Source organism: Euleptes europaea, chromosome 1 (genome assembly GCF_029931775.1).
Source record: "Euleptes europaea isolate rEulEur1 chromosome 1, rEulEur1.hap1, whole genome shotgun sequence".
In the NCBI taxonomy this organism is placed as follows: Eukaryota; Metazoa; Chordata; class Lepidosauria; order Squamata; family Sphaerodactylidae; genus Euleptes; species Euleptes europaea.
This window is the reverse complement of record NC_079312.1, coordinates 73,090,984-73,104,908: the sequence shown is the minus strand read 5'-3', so window position 1 is coordinate 73,104,908 and position 13,925 is coordinate 73,090,984. Positions and strand designations below refer to the sequence as shown.

The window sequence follows — 13,925 nt, the reverse complement described above, 5'->3', positions numbered from 1 at the left end:
GCTCAGCATGCAATTCTGCTTCTTGCTGGGGAAAATTACCCTCTGAAGGCCCTCCCCATCCTGTCTCTTCTTGTCCCCTGCTTTATCCTAAAGGAACAAGCTGTGGGTGGCATCTATTAGCTGCATGAGTGCCATTTTGGAGGGGAGAGAAGAAAAACTTAGAGCAGGTGCCTGGGAGGACTTACATTGAGCTGTGCTGCTCACCGCTGTCCCCTCAGGAGGAAGAGGAGGAGGGAAAGGACAATGACCACAACAATGATGGACAGGGCTGGCTGCTGCTGTGCAGGCGGGAAGGAGGAACACTTACGCAGTGCCTTCCTGGTGAGTTGGCAGAGCTGCAGTCTGGCTTGCAAGGGAAATGTGACTGACTGGCTGTACAGGCATGGCAGACAGCAAGAGATGGAGGCCACCTCCTGCCTCCATCTAGGGTTGCCAACCTCCAGGTACTAGCTGGAGATCTCCTGCTATTACAACTGATCTCCAGCCGATAGAGATCAGTTCCCCTGGAGAAAATGGCCGCTTTGGCAATTGAACTCTATGGCATTAAAGTCCCTCCCCTCTTCAAACCCCGCCCTCCTCAGGCTCTGCCCCAAAAACCTCCCGCTGGTGGCAAAGGGGGACTTGGCAACCTATTTCCATCCCTTACCATCATCACCTAACGGTACAGCATCAGGCAGTGGCCCCCTCTCACTGCCCTACCCCTGAACGCCAGACACTGCCTGAGACTCAGTCAGGGGTCAACAAATGCAATCAGCTGTAGCAGGCTGTCTTCCCCCCCGCACCATCATCCTACAGCTGATTGCTGGCTGCTGCCTACGAAGCCCCTCACCATCTTCACCAGTGGTGGCGGCACAAAGGTGAAAGTGCCTTGGCTGACAACCAGGAAAGCTTGGAGATTGGGGGCCCCCAACACACACATACCCTTCAGCACAGGGCCCAGGGCAACTGCCCTGGTTGTCCTGTGGCTAAGATTGTTCTTGGGGGCTGTGAGTAAGCAAGGGCAAGCCTTCTAACTTAAGACCTATGAAAGGGAAGGATAATCTTCCAGGACCAGACTAATGTGTTGGAGAGGTTTTAACTGGCATTTACTGGTGACAAAAAGTGGTGTTCGGTTATTTTGCGGAGCCTGTTGTATAGTAGATAACAACAGCATACAAAATAAGGGAAGCACCAGCTCAGAAACAAACAAAAAGGTAGAAACCCTCTAAAGGTACAAAAAAGACAACATGATATACTGATCCTAACACATTTTGCACATGTCCCCTTTTCATCAGGAGCGCAAATTAATTACTCAATATTAAGCCACAGCACAAAAGACTGGCCAGCGGTTCTAATCTTATGCAGTATTAAGGGAGCAGAAGTCCAGCTTGAAAAAAGCTGGTAACCCTGGGTTTTATCCAATAATAGAAAAATGCCATGATGGTAGATTGGGACCCACCAGAGGTCCATTCAAGGCTTGGCAGAGAGACCACGGGGTTGTTAGCTGACGGGTACTTGGCACAGGGCAGCACAAGAGGGTTTCACTTCCAGATCAAAGTTCAAGGATGAGCTTCAAGCAGAGCAATTCCTTCTGTAGGTCCCCTTGGTAAACACATTGCCTGGAAACTTGCCTTGAAAGGCAGGGGGGTATGTATACCATTTGTTTCAATACTGACTCAATTCGGAATGACATTGAGAAGCTTAATTCATTTAATGTGTTCAGAGTGCTATGATAATCCCAATGGGAGAGCATAAAAGAAAAACGTGTGTATCTAAAGATCAAGTAACATATCAAAAGCAATACAATCTTTGAAAGACATACATTCCTCAGTGCCCTTTACATAGGGATTCCTTTGTCTAGGATGACAAAGACACCCATCACCTGTCTAACATATGGCTTGACATTTAACACAACAGTTCCAAGTCCTGGCAATGTTTTCAACTGAGAAAGTTTCTTGCCATTCACTTTGCGAGATTTAGGATAATACAAAGTGGAAGCAATCAGGGTCTCACCTATGCTGGGATAGCTATTGTATGGTCAGTAACATCCTTTACATCTAGAGGCAAACAACAGCTTTAAAATAATTAAATTACAGATTAACTGTTTGCTATATAAACACTGATTTTCCTTGCCCCATTGTTGCCCGTGGTCAAGCAGGATTTTGCTGTGAAACAGTGTGAACAGAATACTGTCGAAGGCTTTCACGGTCAGAGTTCATTGGTTCTTGTAGGTTATCCGGGCTGTGTAACCGTGGTCTTGGAATTTTCTTTCCTGACGTTTCGCCAGCAACTGTGGCAGGCATCTTCAGAGTAGTAACACTGAAGGACAGTGTCTCTCAGTGTCAAGGGTGTAGGAAGAGTAATATATAGTCAGAAAGGGGTTGGGTTTGAGCTGAGTATTGTCCTGCAAAAGTATTGTCCTGTAAGTATCAAGATAATGTGCTAATGAGGGTATGGTATGTTAATATGGAACCATTGTATCCTGAAGTGATCTGTTAATGTGTGTAATCCAAAGCTAATCTGTATGGCTATTGTTGAATGTTGTCTTTGTCTGGAGGTTTTTCAGGGCAGGAAGCCAAGCCTTATTCATTCTTAAACTCTCCTCTTTTCTGTTAAAGTTGTGCTGATGTTTATGAATTTCAATGGCTTCTCTGTGCAATCTGACAAAATAGTTGGTAGAATTGTCCAGTCTTTCAGTGTCTTGGAATAAGACCCTGTGTCCTGTTTGTGTCAGTCCATGTTCAGCCACTGCTGATTTCTCAGGTTGGCCAAGTCTGCAGTATCTTTCATGTTCTTTTATCCTTGTTTGTATGCTGCGTTTTGTGGTCCCGATGTAAACTTCTCCACAGCTGCAAGGTATACGATATACTCCTGCAGAGGTGAGGGGGTCTCTTTTGTCTTTTGCTGATCGTAGCATTTGTTGTATTTTCTTGGTGGGTTTAAACACTGTTTGTAGGTTATGTTTTTTCAAAAGTTTCTCCATCCTATCAGTGACTCCTTTAATAAATGGCAAGAATACCTTTCCTATGGGAGACTGTTTTTCTTGAGTTTTCTGATTTTTGTTTGGTTTAATGGCCCTTCTGATTTCATTCTTGGAGTAGCCGTTTGCTAGCAGTGCGTGATTTAGATGATTAGTTTCTTCCTTGAGAAACTGTGGTTCACAGATCCGTCTTGCACGGTCCATTAATGTTTTGATTATTCCTCTTTTCTGTCGGGGGTGGTGGTTGGAGTTTTTGTGTAAGTAGCGATCTGTGTGAGTTGGTTTCCGGTAGACCTTGTGACCTAACTGAAGGTTTGTTTTACGGATGACAAGGGTATCAAGAAATGGGAGTTTACCCTCAATTTCCTTTTCCATGGTAAACTGAATGTTTGGATGAATATTAAGATGGTTTAGAAAGTCCATTAATTTTGGCTTCCTGCCCTGAAAAACCTCCAGACAAAGACAACATTCAACAATAGCCATACAGATTAGCTTTGGATTACACACATTAACAGATCACTTCAGGATACAATGGTTCCATATTAACATACCATACCCTCATTAGCACATTATCTTGATACTTACAGGACAATACTTTTGCAGGACAATACTCAGCTCAAACCCAACCCCTTTCTGACTATATATTACTCTTCCTACACCCTTGACACTGAGAGACACTGTCCTTCAGTGTTACTACTCTGAAGATGCCTGCCACAGTTGCTGGCGAAACGTCAGGAAAGAAAATTCCAAGACCACGGTTACACAGCCCGGATAACCTACAAGAACCAGTGTGAACAGAAATGATAATGGGATACCTGCAAAAAAGAGAATGCCACAATGGAATTGATGCACCTCTGGATCGATTCATATCTGGGGGAATCAAGCATATTTTGTCGCTGGGGTTACACAAAAAAGGAAATATAACAATCCCTATTTCATAAACAGCACAGAGCTTTTTTGTTTCTTACTAGATTGCTGTTGCTCAGTCTAGTTGTAGGGAACTCAGGTCAGAAAGCCAAAATATCCATAAAAGCAATATTCAATGTTGATGCTGGAAGTGAGTGCTGGAGCAGCAACATTTTACAGCTCAAGGGACACTGAAAGAGGTATGTCTGGGCCTGGGCTGGAATAATACAAGGTGAGAAGGTCAGGACTGAGGGGCATTGTGTGTGGGTCATACACATAGTATTTGTCTGACTCTAACAAGCATTATCCCCTCATCACTGTCATGAGGATTCTTCATTGCAAGGGCAAGAGGGATTTGAATACAGAGGCTTTTCGCCTCTAGGTCAATAGCTCCAAATCTGCATCAGGTCAGCACATGCCAGGAATAATTGTGACTGTTCACTGTACAATAGGTCTTTATGAAATAACTGGGTGGTCTCACTCATACCTAGGGAACACATGTCACCATCACAGTCCTTCCCCACCCCTACCCCCAGATCAATCTTGCCTCTACTAACAGTATGAGCAGAGACACTGATGTCTGAAGATCATGCCTGCTCTAAAGGTGACTGTCTAGGGCAAGAGAAGACTGATAAGAATAATGGGAGCAGGTGGAATAAGCAGGGGAAAGCCTTGTTCCACTGCACCTGGGTTTGTTTGCTTTTTTTTTTAGGACTTCTCCAGCCAACATTGCTAGCTCTGAGCTAACAGAGCAGCGATGTCCAAAACAAATAGAAAGATTCTTATAATAAAAGGAAACACTGTTTAAAATGCACAAGCTTGTTAGGAAGGAGCCTATAACCCTCAACATTTCAGGCAGTGGATGATCAGTGCTTTCAGTGCCAAGCTTTCAGTTTGTGGAGCTTTGTAATTCCTCCTCCAATTCCAGTCCTGTACCGCCTTCTTATTAAGCATCTTCAACTCCCTGGTTTGAAGCATGAAGACTGTACAATATTTTCTTTTAATCAAAATCTCCTACTGCCTTTCTTATCTATACTCCCTTTTGCTTCCTGCTATAATTGGAATAGCAGGAGTGGGAGCTGGCATTTTTTTTCTGTCAGGGTCCAGATAAAGCATTTTAATGAGCATTTGAGGTGGGGGGATACTACTCTGTTATCTGTTTCTTGTCAAAGGTTGTCAGCTGGAATTGCTCTAAAATTATGGCCTCAGTTTGGAGGTGGTCTTTACAGACCATTCCGTGCCCCTTTACATTCTTAGAAGCGAACCCTTTCCTTTGGCACATGACATCTTTTTGTGACCTTTGCCCTCCCAAAAATGTCATATTCCTTGATGTACTTCTTTGTTGTTACTGAAAGATCCCAAAATCTCAGGACAATTTCTCATGTTACTTTTTGGGAGTTGTTGACGCCTGTCCAGTCAAGTTGTTTTTGGGGATGGAAGGGGGTGGGGAGTCTAGAGAAGGCAGTGTAGAGCTAGGGCAATAATAGTAGCTGCAAGATAAGTGTACTTGCTGTTTTGTTTTGCATGTCAGACAGCAAACCTAACCTAGAAATTTTTATGGGGTCAGGCCACAATACAAATTTGCTGTGTCCTATTGCTGTCCAAGAGGCGGCTTTGCTTGCCTATTTGTTTAAAATGAGTACCCACTCCATTTTGGCCACAGGTTGGTGGTGGCTCATGGCTGAACCCCCAAGTTCATCAGTCCAGGGCCTGCTATGGGCTTGAATCCTAAAAAAGGGTAGTGATAATGTTGGGGACCTGGGCTAATACCAGTTTGAGTAGTTAAAGGAGAGGATTTCTATGAGGAAAATGCCAGGGGGGGAATGATTAAATTGCCCTTTTACTGTGACAAAGATCCAAACTGGGACCCTCAACTTCTCATTTTTAATATGAAAAAATATATTAGTAAATCTTCTATGTAACATGTACCGGTAGTTTTACTCTGAGAATTAGGGGAAACACCTACATCTGCAGGGTTCAGGACTAGGACAGTGTTAGAAGAATGGAATAACAATAAGATTTATTTATTGTTACGGTCAAAGACCAGCACAAATATAAAATACAATCAATCTTCCACAATAACAGAATTGCATACAATCATGAGCTAAATGCATACCCTGATTAGCTAAAAAGCCTAAGGATAACTATGTATCTGCTATGAATAAATTGTGTGAACCTATATATATATAATTGTTAACCCACCACCTTTCTTGTTGGAGCAATTCTCTTCTTAATAGCCAGATAACAGACTTTTAGCATTACATAAGATACTGAAGAATGGAATAATTTAGCCTCCTACAGATTAACATCTGTAGTGGCCTCAAAATTCTTACTGAGTTCCATCTAAGGACAAATCTTCTCCTTGAAATATTGTTAACTCAGTCATTTCTCCATATTAGCTTTGTCCATAAAATACAAGAACTTGGAACAGACACAGGTTGCTGTGCATTCCCCTCCTCTGAAGGGGCCCTCTTAGTAATACCCAGGAGGCTGTATTCAAAGGAGGGGGCAGTTCTAAGAATCCAGGAGCCAAGAATTGCAATAAATCTTCTTTTCTGCTATAAACAGTACTCCAAGAAGATGTCACCAAAGGCATGGGTGAGAGAAAGGCGGGCGTTTTGAGGAGGAAGGTAAATGAGAGGGTCCTGATTTGCACTTCAATTTGAATTGTGATCACAGAGAGTAGAATCGCATGGCCAACTACTGTGTTGTTGCAGCTAATATTTCTCATCTGAAGAGCTGGTAATCTGCACTCTTTGGCCACATGATGAGTCAACTTTTACTATGAGTCTGTAACTGGACAACATGCATGGTAATCCTAAACGAAAGAGAAAGATTTATATGATCTAAAGAGAAACTAGAATGTCCTAAGAAGAGTTATACCTTTTAAAACCCATTTACTTCAATGGATTTAGAAAGAAAAGGGGTCCCCATAAGTCGGCTGCGACTTGAAGGCACTTTACACACACACACAATTCTGTTTAGGACTGCACTGTTGGCTTACCATGTGATTACAGCTACCAAGCGGCAAATTTTTAAGCAGCAACTTGACTGATTCCTCTCAGATAGTTCTGTGCTTGAAGAAATACCTTGCATTGCACTTATTATTCTAATGGGATTTTCCCCTCAGCGGTTTAGTGCATTGAAGGACTCTGCCCAGCTTTCTCTTTTTCAGAGAGGAAAGGAACAAAACGACATCTACCCCAACCCCTGACACAAGGCAGCAGCAGCAGCCTGCCACCAGGTTTTCAGAGGCCAGCCAAACACAAACACCACAGAATGCCACAAAGAGTAAACGACTACCATATTCCACCTCAAAACATTGGGGTTTGGGGGTTTGCAATGGACCGCTTGCAATTTTTTCTCACTGAGTTTCCCTCTTAAAGGCAAGTCCGGTAAAATTCTTCCCTCTTTGCATGGATTATAACACCCCCCCAACTCAGCCAGATAAACTCAGATGGTAATGAGTAGTGATGGTCTGAACTAGATCCCTACAGCTATTCTTCATCTTGCCAGTGATTTGGCAATTAGGGTAGTAATTAGGGTTGCCAGCTCCAGGTTGGGAAATACCTGGAGATTTTTGGGGGAAAACCTGGGGATGGTGGGGTTTGGGAATGGGAGGGACTTCAATGGGGTATAATGCCACAGAGTTCACTTTCTAAACCGGACATTTCCTCCAGGTGAATGGATCTCTGTCGCCTGGTGATCAGTTGAAATAATGGGAGATCTCCAGCCACCACCTGGAGTTTGGCAACCCTAGTAGTCATGGGTCATGGTGGTAATGCCCTAGTTAATAAGATGCCTCCATTTCTACTGCAATGCAACAGTTCATATTAACACAGTTCACGCAGAGTCGCAGGCAATGAGTGAAAGGCCAAGAGCATGGGGGATAGAGCTATGTCCTGTGGACACAGGCTAGTTCCCACACTGATGATAACTGGTTTCCAACAGCAACCCTTTGAGTCTGATCCGTGAGGAATGATTTGAACTAGTTTAGCATGTATCCCCTTATACCTACTTCTGCCTCCAAGCACCTCAACAAGATGGTATGATCTACTGTATCAAAGGTTGCAGATAAGTCCAATAAGAGCAACAAAGAGGCATGGCCTTTGTCTATACTCAGACGGAGATCATCAACTAAAGTTAGCAGTCTTTGTCCCATAGCCTGGCCTGAAGCCAGATGAGTTATCCAAGAAGACCTGGAATTGGTCAGCTACTGCTTTCTCGAAGACTTTGCCCAGAAAGGGCAGATTAGAGACCGGGTGATAATTGGCTACATCATTTTTCTGTATGGATGGTATTTTAAGTAAAGAACAGATAACTGCCACTTTGAGTAGCCAAGGGAAGGTGCCCTGGATTGGTCTTTAAATGATTTTAGCAGCCAGGATGGGCAAGGATTCAGAGTACAAGTTGGTCCCACTGGCCGCTGATTGGGACACCACCATAATTTTTAGTTATTATCTCTCTGAATGCATTTTTAGCATATTTTTATTATGTATATTTTGTCATAGTTTTATCTTATATATATTTATTATCAATCCAGAATTTTATTAACCTCCTGTTTCCTTTACTATGTATCTGTGGTATCCTTGACATGTTTGTAATGGCCTATGGCTAAATGCAAAAAAAGATTATTCAACAGAGTACGAGTAGTGGCCTTCACTGATCCCAGGATCTTGTTGACATCCATCATAGAAAATGGGTCAAAATGATCCATAAAGAGACCAGGCAGAGTAAGAGATAGTATATAGTAACATGAGACAAAACAAAATCCATTTGGCTTTGTCAGGGGCCCAAGGAATTTGGAGAATCTGATTTTGTGATCATGACATACCAAACAGTTGTGCAGTGTATACAGTGAAAGGCAACTGAACAGAGCAGATCAGTCCCAGTGGATCACTTTGCTGTTTCGTGCCTGGCCCCAATCCAGTTATGTCACCTCAAGTGCTATAGCAAATGGAATTACATGTGCAACTATCTGCACTAGCCAATTCCAGAAGGCTATTATTGTGTAGATGCATGCTTTTACACAAAAATTGTCCTCACTGGATTAGGACACATATCTTTAATGATGCAAGCACCTCAATCATGGACTGCTGTCAAATTCCAGGTACTGAGAGAAATTAACACTGCTTGCTCCCAGAGGTTTACAATAGCTTGATGCTGGAGATACCATCTCTTTTGATGTTATCAGCCTGTTGTAAGAGTGGAAACAACTCTTAGCACACTGAGCCTCTGTGTCAGCAATTCCTCTGTGAGTTGTAGTTTACCATTTCACCCAGCTAAGGAAAATGGGTTACATCTGTGCAAGGTGCATTCTGTAAGCAGAATGCTCTTCAAATAGCAGAATATACCTTGCCCCAATGGAATGTGCCGGTCTTAGCTGAGCTCAGTGGTACAATACAATTTTTTATGAACCTAATTGCTAACACTCGAGAGCTAAAAAGAGTTAAGATGTAGCACAAGAGACCACAGCCTTATTATTATTTATCATCATCACTACCATTATACCAAAATATGGCTTGGCTTTACAAGATCAAATCAAACATCCCTACCCAATGGACATTTTTAAAAGGCCCTTGATTGTAGCAGTATACTTAATTATTCAGGGCAGGGCCTGTGCCATTCAGAGGGCTCAGCAGTTCTTTCATATTTAGGCTTCAAAAGTAGACAAATTGAGACAGAATACAAAAACTGGTTGTCTTAATGTTAAACAGAGCTGCCTTTGACTAGTAGAACAGCTCAAGAAAAACATTATTTCTGCAAATATGTAACCTGACAATCACTTTAGATGCGAAACATGTTAGACTGTTGAAATCACAGGGGTTTCCTGTCCCTGAATATAGAAAGTATTAATCTTATCATTAAACTTACTGAATCAAAGAAAGGCATTAGAAGAGACAGCAATAAAAATCGGCTTAGTGAGGAGTTCCCCATTATATCATATGACATACTGATGGGAGAATAATCGTAATCTCTATTCCCTCTTTTATTAGAAAGTCTTAGGGAAAGAAAAAGTTGAAACAAAGACTCCTTCAGCGGGCTGGGGAAAATGGGGATATTTATCTATTTGTTTGTTCCATATGAATTTCAGTCTTCTTCCAACAACCTATGGGTAAAATAGCCTCACAACTACCGTATTTTTCGCTCTATAAGACGCACCTGACCATAAGACGCACCTAGTTTTTAAAGGAGGAAAAAGAAGAAAAAAAATATATATTCTAAAAACCCGCTGCGTCTTTAAGAAAATATATTTATCTTCTTTTTCCTCCTTTTTCCTTCTCTTTCCCCACCGCCCCCCTTCCCGGGACTCCTGGGAAGGGGGGCGGTGGTGGTTTAAACTGCTCAGCGCAGAGCAGTTTAACATCCGCACACACACACACCGCGCTTCCCGACCAACCGCTGAGAGGTTATTATGGCCAGGGCTGGGTGGAGGGATTACTGCACTCCACTTCCAGTTTCCTAGTCCTGCTCTGTGGAGCATGCGCACAGCAGGGCTAGGAGGAAGGCTCCAGCCTCCCTTTCCAGGCTGTAAGCCCGATTGGGACCAGTCAGGCTTGCAGCGTGGAAAGGGAGGCTGAAGCCTTCAAAGCCCCACTGTGTGCACGCGCTGAGAGATCAGAGCGTGCGCACAGCGGGGCTTGGGGGAAGTCTCCAGTCTCCCTTTCCAGATTGCAAGCCGGATTGGGACCAGTCAGGCTTGCAGCGTGGAAAGGGAGGCTGAAGCCTTCAAAGCCCCACTGTGTGCACGCGCTGAGAGATCAGAGCGTGCGCACAGCGGGGCTTGGGGGAAGTCTCCAGTCTCCCTTTCCAGATTGCAAGCCGGATTGGGACCAGTCAGGCTTGCAGCGTGGAAAGGGAGGCTGAAGCCTTCAAAGCCTCACTGTGTGCACGCGCTGAGAGATCAGAGCGTGCGCACAGCGGGGCTTGGGGAACTCTCCAGTCTCCCTTTCCAGACTGCAAGCCGGATTGGGACCAGTCAGGCTTGCAGCCTGGAAAGGGAGGCTGAAGCCTTCAAAGCCCCACTGTGTGCACGCGCTGAGAGATCAGAGCGTGCGCACAGCAGGGCTTGGGGAAACTCTCCAGTCTCCCTTTCCAGATTGCAAGCCGGATTGGGACCAGTCAGGCTTGCAGCCTGGAAAGGGAGGCTGAAGCCTTCAAAGCCCCACTGTGTGCACGCGCTGAGAGATCAGAGCGTGCGCACAGCGGGGCTTGGGGGAACTCTCCAGCCTCCCTTTCCAGGCTGCAAGCCCGATCGGGACCAGTCAGGCAAGCCCGATCAGGAGGGGCGGTGGGTCTTTAAACTGCTCCTCCGCACCCCCCCCTCGCTTCCCGGTCCCGAGGCTCAGCTGAGCCTCGGACCAGGAAGCAGGGGAGGTTAAACTGCTCTGCGCTGCTTGGGCAGGCAGCACAGAGCAGTTTAAAGACCCCCCCCCCGCGCTTCCCGTTCCGAGGATCCGCCCAGCAGCTGAGCCTCGGGACCGGGAAGCGGGGGGGGGGAGGTTAAACTTCTCTGCCCTGTGCTGGGTGGCTGGGAGGGGCCTTCCAGCTGCAGCTGGCGTTGTCCCAGCCGGCTCCCGGGGCAGCCGGCGCTGCATTCGCACCATAAGACGCACTGACATTTCCCCTCCCTTTTGAGGAGGAAAAAAGTGCGTCTTATAGTGCGAAAAATACGGTATCTTGTAAAGCAGATTACAATGAGAAATACTAATTTGTCCACTGTCACCCAATGAGTACTGATTAATATTTGCATCTTGCTTATGGTGCTAAACACCATAAGGTGTAAACAAAAGATCAGTGCATCTAAACACTCAGGTATGCATGCTGGGGAGCCACAGGTGTATGTGCAAGTCTGTCCTTGACACTTTACAGTGTTTAGCCCTGCCACTGCCATCAATGATGCTGTGACAATCACACTAGCCACATGAATATGAACTGGATTCTATCTGGGTTTGAATCTAAGTTTCCTACATCCACAGCTACTTTCTAGCCTGTGTACCTTGCTAGCTTTCTCAAGGCTTGTTGCTCTGAAAAGGATCTGCATATACTTGGAGTATACACTTCCCATCTTTACTTTGAAAAACAGTACATTTAGGGAAAGAGAAATGCTTTCTAGATTATTTCTTGGGAGCTGAAATGCAGCAGGGATCTGGGGATAATAATACAACAATAATAGTAATACTTAGCACAATGCTGAAAGCCTTTCTCATACGTTGTATTGTAATCTTTACAAACACCCCTGCAAGATACGTCAGTATTATTGTTCCCATATTTCAGATTGAGGGTTTAGGACCACCTGGTTTGAAGTTCACTCTCTGAGCCATTATCCTACACCACAGCAGGAAGGGACTGATTTAGCTGGGGGGGAGGGTCCTGAGTCTTGCCTTCTACAGAACTTAAAGCATCTCTCTAAATTTCTGATAAGACATGAACAGAATATAGTATTACACATTCCTATATATACATCTATTAAATACAGTATCGAATTTCTTTCTTAGCCTAGCAATTGCTTGTATAAGATTTTTATTGCTGTCTCTTCTAATGTCTTTCTTTGATTCAGTAAGTTTAATGATAAAAAAACCTGAATTTAATATTTCAGCATATGAAGCCATTACATCTATTTGAATAATAGAACACTAGCTTTCTTGCTTTGAATCTAGATCTAACTCCACTAAAAGATTACTGAGTTTTAAAATTCTGAGAACTGCAGCATGACAGACTGATGCCAACTTGTTATTTAATTGTCTAATATGATGTGTATTTACTCAGAAACATACACAGGACTGCAACTATACTGTTCAGCCAAAGTTTACTGAAACTACGGATTAACGTTCTGTAATGGGGCATATTAGTATCCAGATCTGCAGCCTGTTCAGAGCATTTGATCCCCCATGAGAAGCTACTTGCTATGAAATATACAAGTGTACTTAATTTGTAGTATCAAATGCAGTAAGAATATGTATTATAAGCAAATGCAAGACACATTATACATTGCTATTTGCATGTGAGCCATAAATTTTGGTAGAACTATTATTGAATCATATAATGCCAAAAATACAGAAATATTGAAAATTTATTTGCAAAGCAACATCCTGTTTAAAAAAATACTATTTTACTCACCTGTCCACGCTTTTCTGGTTCACAGATGGAATGAAGTCCAAAAGCAGAATGATGCTCTACTTCCCATACTACAGTTCTGTCTCAAACTTAGCAGGCTCTCCTGCATAAGTGCTGGCACAGAAACACCTGAACATTACAAAGCAACTCTGACATGAGGGTGGAGTGAACAGGCCATGATGTCATTTGGAGACAGCCTCCATTCACAAAAATCAGCAGAAGCTGCTAGTTAGCAACCCATCTGTCCCGCCTCACTCCCTGCGCCTAAATGGTTCTTTGGATTATATAAGTGAGATCTGATGACATCTTGTGGTGAATGGTTCGTATTTGCAAGGCAGATCAGTTTTTAAATTATTCTCCATGAACTCAATTTGCAAACCTGCCCTTGTTCATGGAAACCAGTTTTAGAATCCTATCCTACACTAATCAACAATGCACTGTGGTTGAAGGTCTCTGTGTTATTAGAATTGCTCAGACAAAGGACTTAATGGAGCCTCTGGTTATTTGTTTTACTGATGGAAAAACAAAGACAAAATTCTGAGAACTATATAGAGAAAACACTTGACTGACACATTTACTGTTAGATCATGGCTTGTCAACCACAGTTTGTACACTACATGTGGCAACTGAATACTCTCCCACTTCCCCTACCAAATGAGAAGTTTAGGAGAGCATTTGGAAGCTGCATGTGTATAGAACATGGGTGCTTTAAACACTGTTTTTCATAAGTAATATCAAATGTTTTCTACAATCCCCCTTGACATAGTTAACTAGATATGCCAGTATTAACAAAGAATAAGTTGTACCGCTAACACAAGCAAAACAGGAGGAAGGTGATTACATTATTAACTAAACATAAATCTGTTTTACTCATTAAATTGTAACACATGAAACTTGATGGTCATCAGAGTCACAGACAGGCAGAAAAAGGAATGTAGATTGC

General features: G+C 43.4%; 1 protein-coding gene across 1 annotated transcript in view; it reads right to left on the bottom strand.

The window, feature by feature from the left end:
* The window catches only part of LOC130482851 (semaphorin-3D-like), a 61,105-nt gene extending 47,984 nt beyond the window's left edge, over positions 1-13,121 (bottom strand). Inside the window, exon 1 of the mRNA XM_056855728.1 lies at positions 12,986-13,121. The gene's annotated coding sequence lies outside the window, so the exon portion shown is untranslated. The remainder of the gene's footprint in view (positions 1-12,985) is intronic.
* Between the last annotated feature and the right edge of the window lie 804 nt (positions 13,122-13,925).